This window comes from Buteo buteo, chromosome 3, assembly GCF_964188355.1.
Source record: "Buteo buteo chromosome 3, bButBut1.hap1.1, whole genome shotgun sequence".
NCBI classification, from domain to species: Eukaryota; Metazoa; Chordata; class Aves; order Accipitriformes; family Accipitridae; genus Buteo; species Buteo buteo.
In genome coordinates, this window is record NC_134173.1 from 47899137 (window position 1) to 47912682 (window position 13546).

Below are 13546 nucleotides of genomic sequence, written 5' to 3' on the forward strand. Positions count from 1 at the left end.
CTATTTAACCTGTCAGTGCGATCAAGCAAAAAGCCCATCTCTATCACTAAGGTTCTAAGACTAGCTCACAGAATTTGAGCTGTTGGCTATACTTGTTATTTATCATATAGCTTGACTGGAGCCATGAAATAAATTTCACAAGCAAATTCAATGTAATTAAATAATTTATCTCAATCCAGCAAAAATTTCCAGTGTTGTTGCTGTAAATTCAGTTTTGCAAGAAATGTTATTTGCTTAATCACAGAAATTTGCCTTTTTTTTTTTTTTTCCTTATTATAAATAGCCAGTTATGGAGACATTTCATACTGAAATGTCCAAGAACATTGTTTACATAACATGTAGTCAAAGAGAGCAGTTGTGGGTAAAACTATAGGCAAAGGCAGCCAGTGAGGTACTTATTCATCTTCATACATGAAAGTTGTTTTGACTTTGTCTTTAGATTATTTAATCAACATATTTTACATCACTGTAATGCTTAGTGCAAGTCAGTCACAACCAAAACATGTCACTGGAGTGTAGTCTAAAATAGAAAACTATATGTATATTAAACTGCTTTCCACTTAAAGACTTTGATGTGGACAAATTTGAACTGAGTCCCCAGTTAGCTCTTGGGACATGTCATTTTGCAACTTTGCGGCCTGTTAAACTCACAGGATTAGAAACAAACACAGAGAAATCATGTGGAAAGTATGATAGAACATCAAGTGTAAATATAAACAATCTCAAGTCTCCCAAATGCACTAGGAGATATAAACTTACTAACCGTCTGAGTTAATCAAATGTTAAATTTAAGGAGCAGAACAGAAGTGAATACATTTTTCACCTTCGTTTAACTTAATTGGTTACACAACTTTAATGAGACATCCATGTGAATAGCTAATAAAACCACGTGATGTTGTGTAGTAATATACCAATACCTATAAAATGCTGCAGCCTGTTGTGAACTGAAATACACTTTAAAAGACTGTAACACATAAAAAATGTAGATGTAGTTTAAAGTCACTACCCATGAGTTGAAAAATTCTTACCAGGGGCCTATAAAAATGGACAAGCTATCCCATTCTCTTTTTCAGTAGTTTTCTTCTATGCACTTCAGCCCTATTCAAATAAATATTGGATATTGGAGTCAACCTCAAGAGTTATTGCTTGGTCTCTATTTTATACAACAAGCTCCTTTCAATGGGAACTTTTTCAATGCAAGGATTGGAAGACACATTCCATTTTGTATACATTTACATATGTCACTGTGTTGTTATTATTCTTTCTCATTAAAGCTTATCTATGTAAGCAATGAAAGATAAAAGCATTTATTTCCATTGTTAAGTATGTACTGAAAAAACCTACTCATTACATGTAACACCACCTTGCACACAACTTAAGGAACATTACCTATGTGCAATACCACTTGTTTGTCTCACAAGTCTGCATTTACAAATAACGAAAGACTAAATGTCTTGCCCAAGGCTGGACAGAACTACAGACAGTCAAAATTATTTTTCAGCAGTTATTGTCATTATTGCAATTCATCTTCCTGCAGGGCTCCACAGTGGAAGGTTTGTTTAACTCACCATAAAACAGTTGTGTTACACTGTTCTTCTGTTATGCACTAAAACTTCTGTTTTGCCTTTCATTACTTCAAATGAGTAGATCTCAAAGTCCTGGTAACTTTTTATTCAATTTGAAAGATACTGCAAATAATGTTTTTTACCATTCAAAGCAGTGGAAAAAAAATTGACCTGTACTAGCTTGACTTTTGTACCCCTATGTTTAAATCCTGTGTGTTTAGGATGCTTGGACCAAGACATGTCTGGTTTATATTGCTATACCTCAGCCTGCTTTAACTAGAACCAGAAACTGTAATAAAATCAGTCCTAGTTCACAGTGTGGGCTTATCAATGGGGACAGGTCATCCTTCAGCCTGAACTGAGTTCACTCATTTCTTCAGTCCACTGTTGACACCGTGTCCTGGAATTATTCTCTTCTGAGGACTTCTGGACCATCTTTTCTCTCATTTTTAAGTGTAAAGGCAGTTATGAAGACTGTGAATTGAAGGCTGGTATCCCTCCTTCTGTAACTGCTCCAAACAGCTGTTGTATAATGTCCCTTCTGTGACGATGTTTGACTTTATAGTGAAATCTACTATTTAGAAATATTCAGGGGTAATTATTAAAAATTAAATCTCTACAGGCATGACTCTACAGCAGCTTTTGAGTTTTCAACACTTGTTTAATTTTTCACTGGAATGAAAAAAGGAAATTCCCGGGCAAACCTCTTGTGCTATAGGAAATTCTATGCTTGTTACTACTGGTCAAAATACTGTACCAAAAAGAACATCCTGATTAAAACTTGAAGGAAATGAATAAATTTCACCAAAAATATCTACCCCTCAGGAAAATAAATTTTGTCAAGAAAATTCTGAACAGCCTTACTCAGAATAGTCCACTTAATGTAGAAATGTACTCCTCTCGATCTGCTGCTTTGTTTTTCCCAGTTAAACTATTGTTCTAAAGTGATGGCATTTATCTTGGCACATCCCACAAAACATTATTTATTAATGCAATCAACAGGTATTTCTGCATCTCCGAGAGCTGCTATCTGTTCAGAATGAATATTTTTCCCCTTCCTTATGGATTTCCCTAGCTGAAACACACACACAATTTTGTAGTTATAAACTGAGGAGTCTAAAACTTACAGAGCTTTCGAAACAAAAGCAGGATTTTAATGGAAACAGTTTTTGCAGTCTTCTTGCTTGTACTGATAATGGTTCAATACCAAATTCAATACATGATTTCATTTCTTCTGCGGACAAATTATACTTGTCAGTTTTAGTAAGTGAAGAAAAAAGTGAAAGCTCATGATTCGAGCAATGCAATTCAAAAATAACTTCTTGAGTTAAATCTTATACTGAATTGATATTTGCGCCAATAAGGGAAGATTTAAATTGAAAAGTGAAGGGTTGACAATGTGTCTTTAAATTGACTAATTCTCTTTTAGTGTCAGATCAATGAAATGTGTATTAAGGACGCATGCTTATTGTGCAAAAGAAGCCTTACATCAACTGTGCATGGATGTCATGCATGAGAAGTCAAAGGCACTGGGTCTTAGAAAAAGAAAAGAATCTCATAAATATTGCATAATTGCAAGTATGCTATAATCTATTCTGAAGTTAAAAGGTGTCACAAACAAAATCACTATGTTCACTATCACACTGAGTTTTTTTGCTTATTTTAAACACTACGTCACGTTTCTAACTGCATTTTCAGCAATTTATTTCCTTTGTCTCTGCTCCCAAATTCATTCAATGTCAGCGTTGTTATGCTACAGTAAACACTGTGAACTTAAATTATCGCATTTATTCACACTTATATTCCCTAGAAATTGCTGAAGTAGTACATTTAAAAACATAAATGTCTTTTTTCAACAGTTTGGGCTTTTTGTTCTCATTATAAATTGTGAGAAGAAAACACAGTGTTCCTTATTTAGCTAACTCATGAAGAATGAAATCTCCACAAATTATTCATTGCATATTCCTTCATAGAAAGCTCTATGTAACAAGACAGATGGTGTTTCCCCTGATTCAGAAGGTCTAATAAATATTATTTGTATCGTATTAGCATGACACAAGCAGGTAGACTGAATCTGCCATAAAGAAAATACAGAGGTGCCTGGTATTTTCTACTCATGTGCAACTATCCTTTCTCCAGTGAAGTTCCTGTGCATTTGAGTAAGAAATAAATGTTCTTTAACGTGAATAACACGTGTCTAATCACAGGATGAGGGAGACTGATATTGTAGAGACATCTGTCCAACAGTAACTTTCAGTTTTAGTCAAGAAGAGTATTTAGAAACTGTGTGGCATGAAAGAAACAAAAAAACAAGTGTTATATAAGAAAACAATGTTAACAGTGGTAGCTGTAGGTATTTTCCTGAAAAGGAAAATAAAATTGCTCTGAGTAGTATTGTCATGTTTTCTGTTTTGGTCAAAGTACACATAGCACATATTAATTAGCCAACTGGGAAATCTTAAAATTGAAGCTTAGAAGAGAAAAGAAACTCTTTCTCATGGTGGATTTCAGTAGTTCAAAACATTTTATGATGAAGTTTCACCCTCTAAAGTGTCTTCTGAATGCAAAAGCCACTGATTACCCATGTTTAGAAGGGTTTGCTAGGCTGCTTACTGCTGAGCTGAAGACCTAGACAGATCAGCAGAGCTAAAACACGAAGAAGATTTGGCAAACTAGTTTTAAAACAGGGGTGTTTTGGGGGGGGAATATTTCAGTTTTTACGGATTCCCATGGGAGACTCTTCTGTTGGAATTTGTCCAGCAAGCTGTACTCCAAGCTTCCTTTTGGATGGGAAATGCTCACTTGTGTTTCCAATACTGTCACTCAAAGATCAGTGTCAGTAATCTGAAAGCAGGAAAATGATACATTTTTCTTTTCCTTAAATGAAGATGTCTCTATTGAATTAAGCAACATCATATCCACACAGAAATATTTTTAGCTCTTCAGAGTCCTCTGTTCCAGCTTGTGCTGTTCCTGTGTTGCTGTCCCATGAGAAGGATTAGGACATCTTCTGGGATAAGCATGCTTTATTTTGGGAAGTAACGACTCTGGAAAACCCTCTGAGAGCTAGGTTATGAAGAATAGTCACATCTGCTAACCAGCAGCATAGCAGCAAGGGTGAGGTTTCCCGTGAAGGCTGCACTTACGCAAACGCACGGGCTGCTAGAAGAGGCTCGAGGAGCCTGTGCCCCCATCTGCGCAGCCCCGCCGCTTCCTTTGCACTGCCTGGGGTGTACTTGTCTGCTCAGTGAGGTCATGCACTAAGTAGGCACAAAAGCAATCACAATGGTTTTTGCTGCTTTAGTGACCTGAAAAGCTCACCAGAGGATCAGCCAAGCAGCAGAACTCAGGAAAGAAAGGAGGAGGAACCATCCCTTCTGGCAGAAGCCAGCTATTAGGTTGGTTCAGACATCTTGAAAAGTAGAATCAGCTTAAGTCAACACAAGCTGATGCCGTTTTCAAAGAAATGTTTCAGCCCTCATTTCTACCACTGGCTGCCTGCCAATATTTATCTATTCTTCTGCCTATGCATGGATCTACAGAACCACACAGCAGATTTTCTGGGAAACATACACTTTAAGCCAATTATGGACTTTAGAATAAATTATTTGATTTTACCAGGATTATTTTGCTAAAAAAAAATCAGAACATAGCTGCAGAAACATTTGTGCCAACAAAAATGAGATGATGTTGGGGGAAATGTTTAGGAAGATCTTCTTTGGTAGCAAATCTAATCTATGCTGTGCTAGTCTAAACTGCAGTTCAAGCATAAAGCTAAACGGGCTAATGCAGCCATAGACCATTTAAGCAAGGTGTTCTTAAATAAGAGGAGGGCTAAGTGCATAATGTTGCAATATTTTGTCCAATTCAATTTGAGAAAGAAGTTGCAGTAACAGTGAGGGCAAAGAAAGAAGTTCTGCGAATCATTAAATAACAAGGAAGCGTGATGACTCTTATGTGACCAAGTGAGGTCAATCTCTTTATTTTAGTAAAAAGAAGATAAGAGATGACTTGATTGTAGTCTGTATACATCACACATAAATGCAGATTTGACTTTTCTTAACTTTTGAGTGTTTGACTTTTAATCTCAATAGTCTCTTAAAGCACAAACTTTCATGTGTGCGTACAGGGTATTCTAATTTTTTTTTATATTAATTTTTTTCAACTGGATCACTAGGTTCCAAATCTGTATGTAGAATATTTCCTTATTCATGTAGTTAAAAAGTTGTATCTGTGATTGGATTTACAAGCAAGATCATTGTATATTATCAGCAAAAAGAAACTTAAACTGTTTTAACCTCTTCAGGAATAAATAGAGGTCTAACTTGTTAAATGGAATCATGATATGAGAAGCAAGTAAAAAACTTTCCTGTCACATATTTTTCTTACATTTAAATAAAGATGTTAGAGAGGTAAAGCACACACCAAAAATAATAATTTTAATAATAATTTTAATAATAATATTATTTTAAATATTTTAGGAATCTTTTGAGTGTTTTTGTTTGAGGAGGATGACTATCAAAGATGCTTCTTTGTTAGCTTTCATCACTTCATATCCTAACTGATATACAAACCTGTTTTTTGTAACATGCCAAACTGTATCTCCACATCTTTTAACAATAGAAGGGAATATTTTTGCCCAATCAACTCCAAGTAATTATCATAGTAAAATATATGTTTTCTTCATCCTTGCATTGTCAGTAAAGATTCCTCACATATGCTTTATGATTTACAACAATTTAATAACACCCATGTCTTTCAGATTTTCTATAACAGAAAACAAAACACAGAATGCTAAAACAAGATGGATTTCTAGGCTGTAGAAAAAATTCCAGATTATTCAATTGCATCTGGATTTGGAAAGTCTAATTCTTCTCTTCTACACTTCTAATGTCTGTTGTTGAACAAAAGATTAAGTACAAGTTAATGAAAATGAACATTTCATTAGTAACAAACAGAACATGAGATATTATTCTCAGCATCATATTTAGAAATATAATTGTAAGTATTCCTAAAATCCAATAAAGACAAGTTTGCAATAACCTAAGGTTACCTATACATATATTATGGTTTTATTTATTTTGCAGGTTTATTTTCTACAGAATATTAAGAGGAGAATTGCACTATATTGTCCTTTTAAAATGAAGTATTGCTGGGAAAGAGAATGAATATATCAATAACTGAAAGTACTGAATTGAAAAACTTTCTTTAAGTGCAGGTGGAAGAAATAAAACTGAAATGAGATCATAAATTGGTGTAATAGTCGAAGTGGAGAAAGAGCAAAAGAAATTCATACACCAAAATATAGCAGGAGACAAGTGACGCCAGGTTGGTTGTTTATGTCTTTCATTGCTTTTAAAAACTAGAGCAAGGACTCTGAAAACATTTTTCTTTGTGGACTTAAAATGCAGTTTAATTCAATGAACACATCTTTATTAAAAAACATTTTCTAATCAGGGTAACTAATCCAAAATTAGAAACTGTTGTTTCCTTGAGGGTCTTAGCTGATAAAAGTTGTGGAAGCTATGATTCATCAGCATACTAAGGGCTAATATGGATGGTAAGAGGGCTGTGTTCTGCATTCCCACCTGATAATACCATCTGACAGAAGGAGGCAAGAGGGAAGAAATATGAAGCTGCCTGAAAGTTCGGAATTTTCTTGCTTCTTTGTAATGTTGCCCAAAGACTAATGCCCAGGCCATCAGCTAGTCAAATCTTTCTTATTCCCTTTGAGAAAAGCCTTCAAAACAAATCTACTGGGTATAGCAGAAAAGTTGAAAAAATACATGTGTTAAGCTGTACTACTTTTGAAGAAAATGGCTATCACATCTAAGGACTTATAACATTTAGAATAGGATTGGATCAAGCAGTTTAAAGCTTCTTTCCTGCCCATGACAAACAAATGCAGTAGCAAGTCTCCTGTGTCATGGGCACCACATTGGTTTGGATAATATCTATTATTAACTGTTTAGTATGGGATACACTGTATAGACCAGACCCTGGTTATTACATGTCATATCCTTCCTTTTCTTAACAGTGGCATGGGGCAGGGAAAGAAAAGGAACAGCAGTCACATGAATCATCAGCAAGACTGAGGGAAAAATCAAAAAGGAAGCAAAACAGACATTTTCCTTCAGATCTTCCTTTCCTTGGGTTATGCTCTTTCCTTGTCCTTAAAAAATCCTTTACTCTGCTTTATGCTTCTCCAAAATGCACTGTTTCAAGAAGTAATGCATTTGCCTGTACATGTAATAACAAAAACTTGGTTTAGCTCTACCAAAAACCTGTCAGGGTCTCTAGTTCATAGACATTCTTAAAACACTCTTAGAGTACAGGGCAGAATTAACCTTTTCCCAAAGTACAATTGCAGGCAGAACATTCTTTTAAAACATCTCCAGAAGTGGTGATAGCAACTCCATTTCATGTAATAGCCTAAGATAGAGCACTCACTCAGGAATTGATTTATATGGTTTTAATTCCCTTTGCTTCCTGAGGAAATTCAAACTTGTACCATCCAGCAGCCCACAAAATGTTCTGATCATGGGGTTACCTTGAGGTTAAAGCACTCACTTTGAGAACTCAAGAGACAGAAAACAAGATTCATGAGTTGCAGTTCCTGTTAGGAGGACTATTCCTGTATTATACTTTCAGCAGTCATGGGTGAAACCTGTATACTAAAATTAAACTAAACATTCAGTGGTTCACAGAAAGGTGATTAAATATTCATTAGGCAGAAGACAGATGGAGAGAACTTCTGCAAGACTAAGTATGACTGTCACCTGGTGTGAGGCCACATTTGTAAGGAGAAAAACCTAACTTCTTTCTGTTCCCAGGCTGAGTGTCCTAGTACCTAGTCTCTTTTTTGGATGTTGATTCTTTGGAACAGCAGTACTGTGTAATGAAGAAAACCAGCAGGAAATATTTTCTGAAATAAAATCTCTGTCAGGCAGCAACAGGTATGGGCTGCTTTGGAAAAAGGAAGGTGAGCCAGGAGCTGAGGGATGAGGTAGGCAGGCCGGGCACAGTGGATCTGCAGCAAAGTCCAGGAAAGGACCAAGCTGAAGGACTGGAGCTTGAATGCAGTTATGCTGTGCCTCGCCTTGTATTTGACTGATCCTAACTTTACCCTGTGGGCTTGACTTTCTGTCTTGACCTCAGGCATGATTCATTGCTACAGACTCATCTGGCTATCCCTGGTGGGCATCTGACCCTGGTCACCATCAGCACCACTGGCCCTGCTCTGCTTTCCTTGTTGGACAGGGAGGGACGGTGTCCTGCCAGCCCTGCACTCTCCTTGCACCTTCCGACTTGCTGCTTTCCTCAGTGGAGCAGCCACCTCCTGCTGCTCCCCCGCAGTAAGCTCGGGGACCGGACAGCATCATGTAATCCTTGTGTGTAATGCTGAATAGACTCCCAGGAAATGATAATAACACTAAAATAATTTCAAAATGGATTTTGCTCATACAATCACATATTTTAAATATTGAACTGAGCACACCTTATTTGATGTACACAGAAACTCTTTCTTGGATTCTTCTCATGGGTGCAGTGGAACCAGTCCAGCTCTCAGTGGAACACTAAACGAACAGAACTTAGTGTGACTGATAGCTGTGCTGTTGGATGCTTGTGTCCTTGGTATGTCTGGAAAAAACTTTTTCAGAGAAGGCTTAATCATGTTGGCTTATCTTCTATAACAAGAAAGTTGAAAATAAAAATTAGGTTTTGATTAATAGAGTGACTTAAGCCATGTGTAGACATGAAGAGATATCTTTAAAAGTAAATTCAATTTTTAATGTATGTGACGTCTTTAATTCATAAAGCAAGTAAAATCTGCCTTTTTTTTTCCTGTAGAAATTGGAAAAATGTAAAACCAACCCTACTATAAATTAAAGTGGAAAGAACAATTATATAGCTAATTAAAATAATGTCCCTCATTTATCAACATAGCATTTTTGTCCATGGCTGTTACTATGCTAGGCATACATTCATGTAGTCATCAGTGAGTGTGAGAACACAGGTTCAGAACTACCCTAAGGTCAGTCACAGAAAAGAAATGGAGAATAATAGCTGAGAAAGGGACCAAGCTTATTTCAGACTGTCTTGGCAAAGTATCCCTTGCCCTACCCGACACCCAGGTTTTTCTCATGTATCTAGGAGTAAGATACATGTCATACCTAAAAATGAACATGTTTATAAATGGAATCAGAGACTTCTGAGTGTTAAGATGCAAGAATGATAGTCAAGAAAGAACATAAAATGAGGACAGGGCCTGGCAGACATCTTTGCCCTAAATTAAGGGATGACTAAACCCACCAGATTAGATGATCAATATAGAAAAGGCAAGAGTTATCAATAAGTAGTCTGGTAAGAGGGCTAAAGTTGAGTACTTGAAAAATTCCCCTCCATAGACAGACATATTTTTAGTGATCCTTTAAATTCAAAATTTTGCTAAGTATTCCTCATTTTCTTTTTGTAAATATGATAGTAATATATTAGTAACTAAAAATAGAAAATACAACAAGAGGAAACTGAGTGAAAAACAAGTTTCATAATCATCAGAGAACTGTAATATGCAGTACTGTGAATTGCACATTATCTCTACAATAAAGTGATGTTTTGTGATGCTCCTTCTTCTTGATTAAAGGTCAAGCTTTCTAAAGCTTTAGTGAACATGACAGTTCAGAATGATCATTAAGTTCTACTGATAGCACTTCTAAAAGCATTCCCACAGAAATGCACTGCAGCAGCAGCATGAGAACTGAGACTGTGCCCCTCTGAGATGTGAATCAATGAACCTCTCTACTGTTTTCTTATTAGCCATAATGACTAGAGAAGTCAAAGTTCCCTTAACTTCAGTAGAGCCCATTGAAAAATCCTGAGGGGAAAATACAGTGAAATCCTGTCATATGAAAATTTTGCTCATTCATATTAATCCACACAGACATTCACACACATGCACAAGTGCTGCTCCTACTTAAATCAATAAGATCTGGGTGAATAAAAGAGGCTAGATAAGAGGATAGAACTTGAATTTAGTCTCATCTCAGCTGGAGTCTTTATAAGCTTTATGAAGACTGCCTATAGGATACAAACAGCAATTAAAAATCAAAAGGAGTTGCAGGCACTATACTTTGTTATTCTGAAAACCTCTTAAACTTTTATAGATTTTATAGTTTGTATGATCATGCTCCTGTATTTGTGCTACAGGAGCCATGGCTGAGATTTTTGGTGTGAGACAGTCATTAATGACTAGTTTCTAGTAATTTGGATATCATAATCAGCCATTTTTTCTTCATTATTATCTGCCAAATGTTCTCCATATTTTATCTCCTTGCTTTATTCTATAATGCCTATAAATTATGGGGAAACCCCCCCCTACAGATAAACAACAAGACACAATACTTTCATTTGAAATATTTAAAAAATCTTCCCTGCTTAGATAAGTATAGGCTAAATGCACCTGGAAAATAATAATAAAAAGATAATTGGTTCAATAATGTGGGGAATTTGAAGATGCAACAAAAATTATTTGGTAAAGAAATCACTAAATAGAATATAATTTATTTCTGGAGAGTAGAAATCAGGACTAAGAAAGATAATAATAAGCCTAATTTCCTCAATTTTTAAAGCTTCCAAAAATATGTGGTTTATTGCTGTGACAATGTAAAAATGGAAATATTCAATACAGCTTAATTTTTGTTATGGTTGCAGCATGTTCACTTGTACTGAGGAAAAGCACACTACTTTAGGTAGTATTTAGGTACAGATGGAAGAAATGACCAACTGAAATATTGAACTCTGATAATTTCATTAGCATGCAATTCTCGTGGGTGTCTGACCAGATGAGCCTTTACTCATCTGAGTTGTACTTGGATATATGGGATAAGGTGCTGGTAGCCTATCCCTCAGTGTTTTGCACTAGCAGAAGTAGACTCACTGATGCAGTATGAGTTCTCATAATCTTCCCAAGGAGTTATAAAACCTCTCCCTTTAGTAAACTAATTTCTCTAAGAGGACTTTTGAGTAAAGAATATTCATATTAACCAGGGCTACATTGCTGACCCTCCATGCCAACAGGCCACAGTCAAAGATTTTAACTTTGTTTTTCATGTAATGAATGCAGTGGGTCTAAAGTTGACTTGCTTGTTATAGTTAAGATTGGAAAGAAAATCATATACGTCCTCTCCTACACCTCACAGTGCTCCTGTAGTGTTTTGGTCTTCATTCATTTTAATGGTCTATTCCATGATAACACTATTTCTCTCATTGCCATGAGTTGAAACAAACCTAAATGACTGTGCTTTGAGATTAGGTTAATTTGATGCATTAAATATTCATGGTTGTGATCTACTTAATATCAGAGTCAAGAATGAGAGCTTCAGCAGCAGCAGGTGCTCAACCACCATTGACTTCTCAAGTTCTCCACCTTACAGCTGCAGGTTTCTTCTTCCTCATTAGGGTTGATTACTGATATTATCCTAATGAAGTTAATGCTCCAGGAATAGTGCTCATCTATGCCATGAATATAGTTTTCTACACATGAACACAGCATTTTTTCTCAAACTGATAACAAACATAAACCAGTCTTCTAAAATTAACATTCTGATTAGATGACAATCAAGGCAGGAGTGGGCATTTCAGTCATGTTTGTTAGTTTTTAAAGCCTTCAAATTCAGATGCTTGAACAAGGTGCAGAACAGCCACAGTGTAGTCCTAATGTTACTCACTGTATGTAGATTTCCTTCCCAGCATGGCTGGCACAGCCGCAGAGGAAGAAATGTCCAGGTAACTACCAGTGCTTGTCATAGCTTTGCTGTACACCATCGTTGTAGTCTAGCAACTGGGTTCCTCTGGTATGGGGCTGCTGTGTGTTTGGATAACAGGTAATATTGACAATGCAACTAGTCCCCATTATTTGATCTTTTGCTTATTTGTAACGAAATCTCCTATTGAAATTACTCTTCTACCATTAATACTTAAGTAAACAAAGGCAGTTTCTATCTCATACAACTACCAGTGTGAAGATTGCCTATCACTGTAAGGTGGGCCTATTGCTAATGTATGTAAAAATCAGCACCAAACCCAAAGGTGGCAGGTTGGAGAGTCAGCTTGGTTTTGTTAAGTGCTCTGAGAGACAGTGATGAAGATGCTAAATAAATGGAACAGTCTTTATTAAGTCATTAATTTCTTTAATAACATGGCAGCTGTCTGTGATGTGGAAAGTACCATTTAGAAATAAATATTTCCTTTCCTATGTTTCTGTTTTTAACTCTTTCCTTATGGTCATTGCAGAGCAATTATAGAAGTATTACTTCAAAAATTAAGTTACTGTCTTAAATACGTCCCTTGACTTTTCATTTGCCCCACCACAAATGATTTTTTTTTTCTTTGTAGCATGAGAAAAGGGAAGTTTATTTGTTAAGTTTTTTTCCTTCGCAACATACTAAGAAAGCCATGATGAAGAGGTATTTTGGAACTGTCCCTCATTCTTGGAACAATTACTTTGAGACATAGTGGAACAAGGAAGGTTTCCTTTCCTGCTTCATCCAGGCTCAGAGCTGGTAATTCATCTGCCTTTTCTATGAATGATATCATGTGTCCAGGAAAGTCTGGAGCCAACATACTAAGAAGGTCTAACATAGCAAGTGCTATCATTCTTTCTGCTTCTGATACAAATTTTTAGGTATGTAAAAAAAAAAATTATTATTGAACAGTAGCAAGTATTATAACTTTATCAGCTCTAGCATAGTGACAACTATGCACAACTGTACCTTCTTAGTTTACGCCAAGCCAAAAGTGTGGAGTGACAATTTTGACAGTTATAAAAGTCTTCAGTAATGCCATGTGCCTGTTAGAGTCCACGTAGTAAAGTAAACTGAACTGGTGCTGGTACAGTTAACAATAGATCCATGGCTGGCTTCATGGTAAATCTTATTGCTGAAAGCCCATTATAAGCAGTCTTAGTGGAGATGTCACGCTAA